Source organism: Barbus barbus (assembly GCF_936440315.1).
Source record: "Barbus barbus genome assembly, chromosome: 41".
NCBI lineage: Eukaryota > Metazoa > Chordata > Actinopteri > Cypriniformes > Cyprinidae > Barbus > Barbus barbus.
The window spans coordinates 6237496-6252200 of NC_136719.1; the positions used below are offsets into that span (position 1 = coordinate 6237496).

General features: G+C 36.1%; 1 protein-coding gene across 1 annotated transcript in view; it reads left to right on the top strand.

The window, feature by feature from the left end:
* Positions 1–599: 599 nt before the first annotated feature.
* Positions 600–14705, top strand: part of LOC306860233 (synaptotagmin-2-like) — a 40141-nt gene continuing 26035 nt past the window's right edge. Inside the window, exon 1 of the mRNA XM_079401824.1 lies at positions 600–847. The gene's annotated coding sequence lies outside the window, so the exon portion shown is untranslated. The remainder of the gene's footprint in view (positions 848–14705) is intronic.

Below are 14705 nucleotides of genomic sequence, written 5' to 3' on the forward strand. Positions count from 1 at the left end.
GTATAATGATACTAACCTGTATAAAGCTGGCCGCTGTCCCAGACAACCGATTTTCTGCATAGCTTGTATTAAGTATAATAATGTACAGTTTATTTAACCATAATGACTGTACATTATCCCTTGCATATCAGTCAACCACTATACTCCTGCCATCTCTTTAAGGTTTTCCTCTGTCTTTCATTCTCTATGCTCCAACATATTGCGAGCAGCAGAACCTCTGCAGCCCCTCACTTTAAAAATTCAGTCAACCGCTCCATATTCCCTCTTCTGTCCACAGAGCTGAAGTGTATTGTTTTCAATATTGAATTTTACCATCACACAGGCTGCATTTCAGCAAAAACAACAGGGTATTTTGAGGTCACAGAGTTTGATGGGGACGGCAGAGGAAGTGTTTCATATTGACCGTGCTGATTACCCCACAGTGCGAGAGACGTAAACACGAGAAAAAAAAGAAACAGGGATGTATGCAGAGCTGTGTGAGCAGCATCTCCAATCAGGCAGCTTTGGAAGAGGATGGAATGGGAAGGGTGGGGGAAGGAAAAATGGAGAGAGAGGGAATTGGTTTGTGTGTATTTGGAAGGGGGGATTTCTCTATGGGAGAGAGAAAGTGGTGGAGAGAGCGCACAGAAGGAGGGGAGGGGTGTATGTGTGTGTTCACTGGAGTATGTGTGTGTGTAGTGCTGCAGTAACGAGTGGAGAGGGTGGATGACTGCAGTTTCTCGGGCTGATGGAAGAGCGTGAGCAGGAGACGTTTGCACGCCACTGAAAAGTTAACCCCTAAGTGCCTCGCTAGTGTATGGCCCAGACGCTCATTGAGGATTAGGACCGAGCAGATCACTGCAGTCAGGTGTGTAGTCTTTCAACATGTTTTTTTTCTCAAAGGTGCTGTAAAATTGGGAGGGGGGATCCGGATATGGGAAGGTGGGATATGCCGTGCTGGATGCTGGAAACATTGTTCAGGGCACTAGATGCTTATGACTTAATCTTGCAGCGGAGAGGGAAGCCCGTTCGAGAGTGGCCTCGCTGATTACTAGAGTACTGCAGTGTGATTCATACGCTTGTCAGTCTTGGATAACTCTTGTTTGTGTTGAGGCTGAAGAAAACTGGTCTCTAAAGTGATGTTTAACTGACTGGGAATTGCTGCAGTGTCCCGAGCTCAAAGCGTTTGTCCCAGTCGGCTTATATTGGTTAGTTTAGTTCAGCTTGCATTACTTGCTGATCTCTGGTCAGCTTTCTATCACACCTCACAGAGGTTGGAGTCAGGGACCATTCACAGGGAGCTGGTCCCGGAACGGTGCACAAGGGCAAAGTGAGCCGCAAGCTCTTGGAGGATGGGTGGGTGTTTACTCCGTCCGTGCATGGGTGCCGGTCGCTTCCTGGAGAGTTTCCAGAGGTCGGTCCCGCTGACAGCTGCCACGTTTCCCCCGGAGGGGGAATGGGAACGACACCCTCCTCCCCATCGCCAAACAGTGGCAAGACAATATGCTGCGGCTCGCTGGTACAGCTGCCGTTAGAGCGGATCACAGGGAGAGACCACAGACAATGGAGTGCATTAAAAGAGCTCTGCGGTACAGCAAAGAGAGGGGAAACCCGATACCTGCTGTCCGCTTTCATTCAACGCACTTTGTCGTTGATTTCCACCTTGTGTTGAACACTTTAGACAAAACATGATAATCAATACTGTTCCCATGAATACATCAGCATACTCTTTAGAAATTGAGATTCCATTGTGGACACGTATAACAATTTACCAATTGTTTTCCATTAAATGCTCTCAAATAGATCTGGTTTGGTGCTTGCTGTCACAGTGGTTGTTGTAAATGTGTTGTGTTTCTGTTAGAGGCTTGAGATAGTGCTTATATTGGATGCTAGAAGTGTCAATTCGACACACTGGAATGAAAAGGGAACTTCCTTAGATGCTGGGCAGCTCTCATTCTCTTTCTCTCTGGCAAGGATTTTTCTCGCTCTCTTGGGATTCTCCTGCAGAGGACTGGGGATCACAAGGAAGGGACATTCTCAAGGACAAATGCTGTGTCGTCAAGGCATTAGATTTGAACCAGCGTACAGTACAGTGTGACATTGAGCTCAGATTTATAGGGGAACATTTGAAAATGCGTTAACAATATTTGTGCTTTATAGCTTGTCTGATCTCTCTGGTTTCAGTTGTTAAAGCTGTTGGGTTGTTTTTGCTCTTTTCAGAACGTTTTTGTTGAGTGTTAATGTTCATATGTGTTTGAGACATGTAATACGAAGGATTGGTGTTTTAACACCTTACCCACCACCTAAGATATCTACATAACCGATTACCATGTTTTTGATGGAGCAAGACAAACTAGAGGAACATTAGACTTTGTTTCACTTATACTGTAAATGTTTCTCTCAAAATTTCTTAGGAGCAATAAGATGGAATGAAATTGCATAATTATTTATGTTCGGTTCGACTAGAGATATAGCCTACATGTAATGTGAGCAGACTACCTCAGATGTATTTAAAGTGTTTTTTTGAATTAGAGAAAAAGTCACACCACAAATTATTATTATTAATTTTTTTAGATATAAAAAGATCAACACAGGCTCACTGGAAAAGTAATATCTCCCCCTTCATCTATATTTCATGGTTCTGTCTGCAGCCCAGTTATTCTTAACTAATGTATTTAAAGTAACTTGTTTCATAATTTAGAATAAATAATTATGGCGAAAATAGCATCTGCCCAGTAAGCAGCCAACCAATGATAAATCTGAGAGAAACTATAAAACAGCTAGTGTAATTTATCATCATGGACACTCGTTCCCATTTGGTCTCGCTTCACAGTTTAGCGTTATGAATTACACTCGATAAGACACTAGTGATGCTCAGTGCTACAATGGATCATGGCTTTTATTGTCAGGAGAACATTATTTAAAACCTGTCCCATAGGGAATATGTTAGAGAGGTCAATATAGACAGAAAAAAGTACAATATCATTGTGGAATTCCCTTCTTTATGAGGAGAAATGCTTCTTTCTTTCAGGATATAGCTCATTAGTTTGGAAGCCCTCACTGTAGTGACAGTGTTCTGTTTCAAACTCCATCAAGAAATGAGTGTTCTCACAAAGTTCACAGTTAATAGTTCACTAAAAAATGAAAACCCTGTCATCATACTTGCCCTCATTGACTCAAGCACCTGTAAGACTCTAAATCTGTAGATCACAAAAATGGATTTTTAGCAGAATGTCCAGGCTGCTCTTTCCCTTAGATGGTGACCAGATGTTGTGGAGTGGCATAAAGGACAAAAAGTACTATAAAAGTCAAATAAGGCATGCACTATTACAAGTCTTCAGAAGCCATATAATAGGTTTACATGAAGAACAAACCATTATTCATTGAACATCTTGACATTTATTACACCTGCTGAAAACACCATCAAATGTTGTGCTTTGCATGCTGGCATCCCGACTAGGTTTAGTTCACCCATAAATCTAAATTCTGACATTGGCTGCTCATCCTCATATTGTTCCAAACCTATATGAATTTCTGTTTGCTGCAGAACACAGAAGAAGAACTTTAAAAAAAAATCTTCCAGCTGTTTTTGTCCATACATTAATAGTCAATGGGGTTAAAAGCTCCAAAAAAATAAATAAAATAAATACATAAAGGAGTAGTCCATTGGTTTAATCAGTGGTAAAAATCTAAGTATTCTGATGCAATAGAGTCACTTGTTGAACAAGAACCAATGAGCTTACGTTTTTTGGACCCCCATTGGCTTTTATTCTACCGACAAAAGCAGATGAAATATTCTTCAAAATATGTTATTTGTGTTTCACAGAAGAAGAAGAAAACAGTCAATTTGCCATGACATAAGGGTGAGTAAATGATAACCGAATATTTATTGATTTAATCAGCTTCAAGTCAAAATTTACATTTGGGAAACTCTTTATCCAAAGCATTTTTGTGTACACATGTTACCTGGGAATCAAATCCATGACCTTGCTGTTGGTAAAACCATATTCCAATAGTAATTAGATCAGCACCAAACCAGAATAAACCAGCATTAGGTCATACTCAGAATTGGTACCTCAGATGTGGCCAAATCTGCATGAAGGACATCCATCCATGACAAGAGGAAGCCAGTGTGAAACTGACATGTAGCTCTGAAAAGAGGGTGTGGTTGTGCGCCTGCTTGTCATGGTGCAGTGAAGATTTATTACCCTCTGTAAAAACAGCTGCTTAAATGAAGAGCCATAGGGGTGACAATAAACCAAAAGATATGATTCGTAATTAATGAGGAAGAGCAGCTTTGCCCCGAGGATAAAGCTCTGAGGCTAAAACAAACCTGTGAAACATGTTTAAAGAGTCCACCCAGGGTGATTTTTGAAGATGTTTGTTGTACAACAGTGTTACGGATTTGTTTCAGTATAAGTCATACGCTGATTTAATTTCATTATTTGTGACATTTCAGTTGTAATCTACAAATCTGAGAGATGATTTAGTATATGTGATGTGAGCAGTTGCTCAAGAGTCTTTGAATAGTTTCCACCCTCGCATTTGTTTGTGGTCCGGATCAGCCCAAGAGCCACAAAAACCCTCATTAAGTGACAAACCGAGCGGTCTGAAGCCGTCGGGATGTGCGGGAAACACTCATGTTCATCTCACTGAGCTCAATCAGATGGCATTCCAGTGGAAATGTTCAACCATCAGTAATGAAATGCCCAAAGACAAGATCTGCTTCTGATATGGGTGTACATTTGAACATGAATGCAAGGGACATCCCTTACCACTAATATTTTTAGCAATTTCATGTCGAAATTAAATGTTGAATATGTCATATGATGCATGTTTTCTTTTGCAAACTGAAAGTGTATTATGTCTGTTTTTCACATTAAATTGATAATTATGTATGTTTTTTTTTTACTATATTATTAACTATTATCTACTATAATATTAACTAGTATATAGTAGGGATGTAACGGACATCATGGTTTGGTAGGGTTTCGGTACAGCAGGGGGGATAAAAATAAACATAACAGTGGTTTACTTTACCAATTGCTCTTTCTTTAATAAAAGAAATCTACTTCAGCGTATGCTCTAAACTATAGGGAGCCCTTTTGCATTACTATAAGGTTACAATTAACAACAGAGCCCAAACTTAAATTTAATTACTATTCATTTTTAAATATAATAAACACTGATGACTGTGGACACTGATGACTTGCCTGAGGTTAATGAAATGCTTTGTGACATTTTTAATTTTTTTTTCCTGTGGTTGAAACACTGATTGGGTGATTACACGAGGCATGAGATGTTCATTCATGTTTATTTCACGTTAGAACTAGTAGTAAAGAGAAAGGAATGATTGCACACTCTCTGCACCACCGTTTGAACTGATGTGTTTATACAGGGATCTTTCACGCCACATCAAAGAGCGTCAAAACAGCATTTATTGCTTGAATTTCCTGAAAAAAGGACATAATTTGACAGATGAGACTTTGTTTCTTATCAAAAGTAACAATATATAAAACTGGAAGTTTTTTATCATTTTTATAATGTATTCTTATAGTTTTTATAATTTTGAATTCATTTAGAATTTTTATCTTATCTTTTTTCTGTTTAATTCTAGTAAAATTTTTGTTAATTTTGTTGTGTTTGTTTTTGTCTGGTTTGTTTGTTTGTTTTTGAATGCATGTATTTATTATGTTCATATAATTTTTAGTCATTTTCATTTCATTTTTAAGTACATCAAGTCATCAAGATAAAGGGAAAGTTCACCCAATAAACTATCTATGTATGTGTATCACGACGCATACGCGTGCTTTCCTCTGCATGTAAACAACACATGTTCTACGTAAGCAGCAGCATGCACATGCATCGTTTATATGCAGAGGAAAGCATGTGCATGCTTCGTGATACTCTCCACAATGGCGGCATGCCGCGGCCGACGGGATGAGGAGGAGAAGAATTGTTGAATAAAGTCATTATTTTAGTTTTCTTTGCACACAAAAAGTATTTTCGTAGGTTTGTAAAATTACGGTTGAGCCACTGATGTCACATGGATTATTTCACCAATTTCATAGCTAAGCTTCTGGGCCTGGGAACATTTTAGTTGTGTTGCTGTCTATGCAGGGTCAGAAAGCTCTCGGATTTCATCAAACATATCCTAAATTGTGTTCCGAAGATGAACAAAAGTCTTACGGGTTTGGAAAGATATGAAGGTGAGTAATTAATAACATAATTTTCATTTTTGGGTGAACTGTCCCTTTAAACCAAATGAAAATAAGAAATGTTGCTTTGGCAAGTAGCTGAAACATGTTTTTTATATTTTATTTTATTTTATTTTAAAGTTTATTTTATGGTTTTAGTTAACTATACCTGTATATATCTATACCTGTATATTTGTGTGTGTATGTATGTGTGTACAAGTGTGTGTGTAGCATATATATATATATATATATATATATATATATATATATATATGCTACACACACTAGATTTATCCAGACGTCACTCCAGACATAAATGGCACTTTTAAATAGCAAATATTTAATCAGACATACTAATTTAATGTTATTAAATTGCAGTAACTTGGGGGCTTTTCCCAACAAATTTGATATATGTGACTAATTGCAAATAATTCTGTTAAATAATCTGCATATCATGTAATTAATTCAATTAAAGTTTGTAATCATTTGACAGTCATAATGAATACTCTTAAACACTGACCAGCAGTAACAGGCAAACAGCTACAGATGACAACACGGTGTCTATGTAGTCGCCCTTGGTGAAGACCGGAGTGTTCTGCGTGTGTGGTGTCCTGTCTGTCTATTACGTGTTCACTGTCTCAGACGGCTTGTTCTTTACAGCAGAACTTTCTGTTCCTGTAATATATGGTGTTCTGCAGGATCTGGATAGTAAGCTTCTCTGTGTCTTTGGGACTTACAGTTTAGATTCTTCTCATTCTTCCTGCGTTTGACTTTCTTCTTTCAGACGAATCCAATCAGAGTTATCTTAAAGGGGTCATCGGATGCAAAATTCAATTTTCAAGTTGTTTGAACATAAATGTGTTCTGGAAGTGTGTGTACACATCCATCCTATAATGATAAAAATCCACCTAGTGTTTTTTTTTTTTAAATCCCCTTTCTCAAATCAGGCTGTTCTGAGGTTCCTGTCAGAATGATGTAGTTCTGTACAGACCGCTCCCACGATAGTTGAGTGACAAGGCCGTCTTACCTTAGACCCGTCCTGAGTGAGCTGAGACCTGTCCGCCTCCGGTGCAGGGGAAAACAAGAATGTCTCCGATTAAGCGATTGAGGTGTTTTGTTGTTGGATGTAATAATGAATATAGCAGTCATCATTTACTCCTGACATCTGAGCCGCTGAAGACACAGAGGATTAATGTTACTTTCATTTTGAAGTGAATGCACCGATCCCAATCTGCCTAAATGCGTCTATGTTCACGCGAATCATTCGTGATCCAGCCTCACCTGCAGAAGAAGTGAGTATAAGGGTTTTTTATGAATCTTTGCAAATTGCCTTTCCTAATAATGTACTAGTTTGTCAGTTTTGCGGCTAAAGTAAACAGTACTGCTCATCACCCCACAAAAGAGAGGGGCGGGGTCAGCAGAGCTCATTAGCATTTAAAGCAACTGTCATAAGTGGAAGTCGTTCTGGTGGATGACGCAGGATGCACTTTATTTCACGTCTTCTGAACTGTTGGCAAAAAACACCCGATTACCCCATTATAAGGCTTGGAGGAGCCACGACAATTTTTAATATAACTCCGATTGGATTCGTCTGAAATAAGAAATTCATATACACCTAGGATGCTTTGAGGGTGAACTAACCCTTTAAGATCTGTTTACAGAGTCTTAATACCTTTTTGTTTAATACTTTTATTTTTTAAGCATAGTGAAAGAGGATTTTTTGTTAGAACATACTGTATTTAAGAAGTATTTTCTTAAAACTAGTTTTATTCTTCTAGACTCCTCTGTAAATGTATCATGTTTTAAGGATGTTTAGACGGGACACAATGATTGCGTTTCCCTTTCTTCTAACACAGTAAGTGTAAAGCGACATCTATGACAAAAGTAACAACTTAACACAAATATGCCAACCAATTTTTTTCAGTTTGTGATTGGTTATGGTGTCATGTCTGCTAATTCATCAGACGGCAATTTGTGTCAGAACGTAGACTGCAATAATCAGTCAGTGATAGCATGACAACTGTGCACTGGGAGTACTTGACTTATTCTGTCTGTAAGAACTGGTGAAAAAAAGCCCTTTTTAAATATTTTACTGGAAATCATGACAAAAATACAGAAAAAATCATTTTCGCAAAACATGAGTAGTATCACTAAACAATGTGCTAGGAAGACTAAAAGCCTTTTTTAGATTAGTGAGGAAAATACTCAAGATGTGACTGTGCACGTTGATGTTACTGGTATGTTGAGTAGTTAATGAGCAAATAATTGGTTTGCATCAGAATTCAGTCCAAAATCTAAGCTTATCTTTATACTAAGCATATTGCTCATTCAAAAAGGGTACCGACTTATATTCAGTGAACAATGCACATTCACCACTGCCTGTCATTCTCGGTACATAATTGCTGGTGTTTGCCAAGGCAAGCATCACTATTACTATTACTATTACTCATACATACGGTCATTAATTTAAAGTCTATGCACTGTATTAAACTCAAGTGCATAACTGAATGAATGATATGTCAAATCATTCATCCTGGTGTTTTCTTTAAGCAATTTGATTTCCATAGACATCCATTGTGAAAAAAATAAGTTCAAAATAAGACTGCTTGTTACAAAAATGATATGCTTTAAGTAAGCAATATGGTACAAGAGCACTAGGGTCTATATTGTGAATAAGTCACAGCTGAAAAGTGTTGTTAGGCAAAATGTGAAAAATTCAAAAATAACTTAAATTCAATTTACATGTATTATAGGCTTATATATTTTATATGCAATTATTATTACATTTAAATTGAATAATTACTACTATTGTCTTTGAAATATGGTTAAAGTGCACTGCTGAATATACAGTCTAGAATTATTTTGCTAACTAAAATATTATTTAATGTCATTACTATTGAAACGTATGTATTTAAATATATAAATAATGATGAGATTTGTGACATTAATATATTAACTTGAAATATAATACTGAATAACACACTACAGTTCAAATTATAATCAAGTACTAATATATGTACTTTAGTATGTTCAGTCAACACATCAAAACAAGTGTGCTGCTTTAAAGCACAACAAAAGATTATTAAAACAATGACTTATGAAAATATAGTAAATTTGACACTATTACAAAGCACGTTTTAAAAATGTACTCAAGTGTGTTAAGAAACAGTGAAACTATTTTATATTAAGTGGCTTTTTATTTGTATTAATATTATGTTGTATGCGAGTACAGTTTTTAAAAATACTTACGATTTAAACTTTTACACTACAAGTGCACATTCAGTACAATTAAGCACTTCTTTTTTTCACACTGACGGAGTAACATGAGTCATATGTGGAGACCAGACTGTCTTTAAGATGGACTCTTTTGTAAATATGTATCCAGCTAAAAACCAGAGCAGTGTAGCAACACTCGAGCAGCTGCATGAAAAAGTCTTACAGTGGACACAACATGAGATTAACTGAATCACTGTCAGCACTTCACATCCCAAACAGTCGTCTGCACAGAATCATTATATGTAATGATTTCACACAATCAAACATGACATTATGAACCATGATTATATCTGTCCTATCGGCAACCCAGAATGCAATCGTTTGAGTGATTTATTATGAGTTGAACAAAGGTTGAAGTTGGTCAGCCAGAGTCTGGCTTGTGATGCTCGTTAATTTAATGAAAACAATTTAATTAGGACGAGAGACTGCTCTTTGGGCGAGAGGAGGCGGATGGTGCGGCAGAGTCTGGGAAGAGCCGCAGGTCAGACGTGCGCTGTTTCCACTGCTTTGAATCATACACACACACCACAGCACAATCTTCATCCTCATTCAAGGTCTCTGCACCTCATAATCCTGCGCGTGATGCAAGAACTGCGCAACTGTGATAAATGTTCTGGAAGAGGTTTTTAGTCGTCATATGAAAATGAGAAATAAGAGTGTCCCTTGTCTTCAGAGTACAATTTTAAATGTACGATTATGACGATTGCAAATACACTAATGTTATATTGATACATATTCATATTCATGTCATGCATCTCAGTCTGACATCATAACACAGGGTTTATAAAAGTGTTTATGCATTGTATTATTATATTATAATATAATATAACATTATTATTTTATATTATATTATTAAGCAGTTTTATGGTTAACTCACCTAAAGCCATTTTATTCCGCATTGAAACTGCATCAAAATGGCAAATGTGTTTTTAATGTGTCTATTAGGTTATTAATAAATTAAATTATATTATATTATATTATATTATACATTATATTGCAATATATTGTTTTAATATAATACAAAATAATTCATTTAAAATTGTACCATTATTATATTATATTATATTATATGCAGTATTAATTATATATGAATTATTTAATATTATATTATAATATAAAAAAAGGTTGGGTGCCAATTTGCCAACCTTACGCAGGGCCCCCTTCACATATAATCTAATCTAATCTAATATAATATAATATAATTATATAATTTTAAATAATAAATAGTTTATATATTTATATTATATTATATTATATTATATTATATTATATTATATTATATTATATTATATTATATTATATGCAGTATTAATTATATATGAATTATTTAATATTATATTATAATATAAAAAAAGGTTGGGTGCCAATTTGCCAACCTTACGCAGGGCCCCCTTCACATATAATCTAATCTAATCTAATATAATATAATATAATATAATTATATAATTTTAAATAATAAATAGTTTATATATTTATATTATATTATATTATATTATATTATATTATATTATATTATATTATATTATATTATATTATATTATATTATATTATATTAGATTAGATTAGATTAGAGGGGACTGAATTGGTCAAAACCGCTTAATGGTGATGTTATGGTGTTAGCATTTTGCTAACTTCTGCTATTTTGCTAACTTCAACCAAACCCTCACTCTGTCCAAAACCCTGCCCTCCAAAGTCATGTAAACATACCCCTACAAAATGAATTACAGACAGAGAGTTTCATCTGCAATTCCACTTTAGAAAATGCTGTCGTCATATCAGCCAAAGTCATCCCTCTCTTAGGCAGCAATAAAAAGGCTAAATTCATGGCTGGTTCTCAGTCAAGCATTACGAGCTGACCCCAAGCATTACGAGCTGACCCAACCATTCCAGCGGATTTATCCCGCTGAGCCACAGCGTCACCGGTCAATGTCTTTCATTTCTCACCTCAGTGAGTCCGTACACTCGTTACAGAAGCAGCACCTTGAATTAATCCCACCATAAAGCAGAACAGTGCTGTGAGATAATGTACGACCACACCATAACTGTATTATTGTGCTCAGTTGTGTTGTAGCGGAGGGCCTGAGATGGGCTGAGCATATTTGTGTAGTTTTCTCATGCCTGGGATAAAGTCCTGGCAAACAGCTGTGTAAAGGGAACTGGAGGCTATAGTTGTGAAGGCTAGAGAGGGCAGCAGGCCTTGGTTGTCTGGCTGTGACGTTTTAAATTATCTGTCATCTGAGGACTTGTTGAACAGCTGCAGTTTGTCAATGATACACACCCAAGGTTATGAGCCAGAATCGGCTGAGGTAGCAGCTTCAGAGTTATCAGGTACAAACAATTAAAGAACTCATTATCATCACTTATTGGTTCAGTTTACATATTATTAAATCAGCATAAGTAATAATATTTCAGCCCTGTAATAATATTTTCTGAAAAAAATCCTGCAAGAGCACACACACACATACAAAATCTGCAAACGGGTTATGAAAAGTAGCACATTTATCTAATTTTACTGGAAAATGAAAGAACATTGTAATAAACTTGGATAATTACCTTAACCTTTAAAACAACTGGGGAGTTTAGGGAAGTAAAAAAATCACCTGTCAAATTCAGCAAGTGAAAAACATGTTATGTATATGTATGTTATCGTCTTTGACAGACAGCATGTTGAAGCCGCTCAAGCCACCATTATCTCCTCCTTCTCTGAAAGAGGTGACGTAGTCAAAACATCTTGTAGTGCAGGCTTCTCGTAAATACTATTGTGTATTGTGCATGTTATTATTTGACAGACATCAATATTGGGAAACTCAAATGATGTGGGTTTGAAAACAAATGGATCGTAAGGAAAAAAATATTTATTTCTTACCCGGCAAGTAGTGAAGTGATGTTTTTAGTTCTAATATTGCAACTGACAGCCAGCTTAAGTTTTTGACGGACGTGATAACATGCATAAGGGGTGAACTATGTTTGATTGTTAGGTATAATGAAACCCTGTAAGACTTTTTGCATAGCTAATAATACTTCTTTTATGGAATGAAGTTTATGTCATGGCTTCAATAAATTACGTGCCCCTCAAAAACAGACATGTTTATTTGTCAAATGTTATATTCAGCTGTTGCAAATTCGTTGGCTTTCGAAATTTATTGTATCTTATGACACAAATCTTTAAATTAAACCCTTGAAACTGCAGATCCTGTCGTTTATGTGTGTGTGTGTGTGTGTGTGTGTGTGTGTGTGTGTGAGAGTGTGTGTGTATATATATATATATATATATATATATATATATATATATATAAGAAGGAGCATGACACTTAATGTGCTAAGTGTTGTAATGAATATAATCGATCTTTGATGCGTGCTATTCTGAATACAGATGAAGTGTTATACTGGATTGTTGATGATGAAACTTTTTTTTCATTTTTGATGAGAAGCCATCCTTTTCCTGGTAACCGATCCTGTCAGTATGTGAAGATTGAGCTTGGCTAATGTTTTATGATGCCACATAATGTTTTATGATGCCACACTGGCACTGATACAAGCATTATTATTCAAACATAATTGCAAGATTGAAGATGCAATTAATATGGCTGTAACACTGACTTTTTTTCAATGTACAAGAATCAAATCAATGTCTAATACAAGACACGTTGTCAGATGGATTACATTTTTTAAGAACACAACACAATGCTTCTTGTTAATATTATTTTATTGTTTTGAGCAATATTGTGTACCATGCACTAACGGTGAGCTGTGAATCTGTAGAGACCACCCACTCTCTCCGGATAGTTAGTTTCTGTTCAGCCAAACGTTTGGCAGGACCTACAGCTTTTGTGTTGCTTGCTATCACGAATTAGTTTACCTCAGTTTGAATAATATCATTTCCATAACAGTGGGAATATAATGATAATTTGATTTACATTTATGCATTTAGCAGACGCTTTTATCCAAAGCGACTTTTTTTGTCAAGCGACATTGCATTTACATTTTATCAGCTCTTGCTTTCCCTGGGAATCGAACCCATGACCTTGGCGTTGCTAGCGCCATGCTCTACTGTTTGAGCTACAGGAAAGCTCTAGGAAAGCTCAGGAAAGATTTATTTGTACTACTTATATCATGATTGGTTTTAATTAGCTGCATTTGTTGTTTACAACAATGTTACAAAAAATTTAAAGGTGTCTTTTACCTCAAGCATGAAAAAAAACATTCATGTTTAGTACTATAAACATTTTTGAGGACTGTGGCATTCACAAAATATTTGTTTTGCAATTAAACACATCTGGAGAAATTGCTAAGGGTGAATTTATCAGTATATTTCCAATATATATATATATATATATATATATACACTCACCTAAAGGATTATTAGGAACACCTGTTCAATTTCTCATTAATGCAATTATCTAATCAACCAATCACATGGCAGTTGCTTCAATGCATTTAGGGGTGTGGTCCTGGTCAAGACAACTCCTGAACTCCAAACTGAATGTCAGAATGGGAAAGAAAGGTGATTTAAGCAATTTTGAGCGTGGCATGGTTGTTGGTGCCAGACAGGCCGATCTGAGTATTTCACAATCTGCTCAGTTACTGGGATTTTCACGCACAACCATTTCTAGGGTTTACAAAGAATGGTGTGAAAAGGGAAAAACATCCAGTATGCGGCAGTCCTGTGGGCGAAAATGCCTTGTTGATGCTAGAGGTCAGAGGAGAATGGGCCGACTGATTCAAGCTGATAGAAGAGCAACTTTGACTGAAATAACCACTCGTTACAACCGAGGTATGCAGCAAAGCATTTGTGAAGCCACAACACGCACAACCTTGAGGCGGATGGGCTACAACAGCAGAAGACCCCACCGGGTACCACTCATCTCCACTACAAATAGGAAAAAGAGGCTAGAATTTGCACGAGCTCACCAAAATTGGATGGTTGAAGACTGGAAAAATGTTGCCTGGTCTGATGAGTCTCGATTTCTGTTGAGACATTCAGATGGTAGACATTCATCTCAAAAAAATTGAATATCGTGAAAAAGTGCTTTTTTTTTGGTAACATTTCAAAAAGTGAAACTTTCATATTTTCTAGATTCATTACATGTAAAGTAAAACATGTAATGTTTTATTAGATTAGATTAGAAATTTTTGTTTTAATTTTGATGATTAGACCTTACAGCTCATGAAAGTCAAAAATATATTATTAAATATATATGAATATTTACATTTGAGTTTCAATAAATGACCATCCCTACAGTATAAATCCCG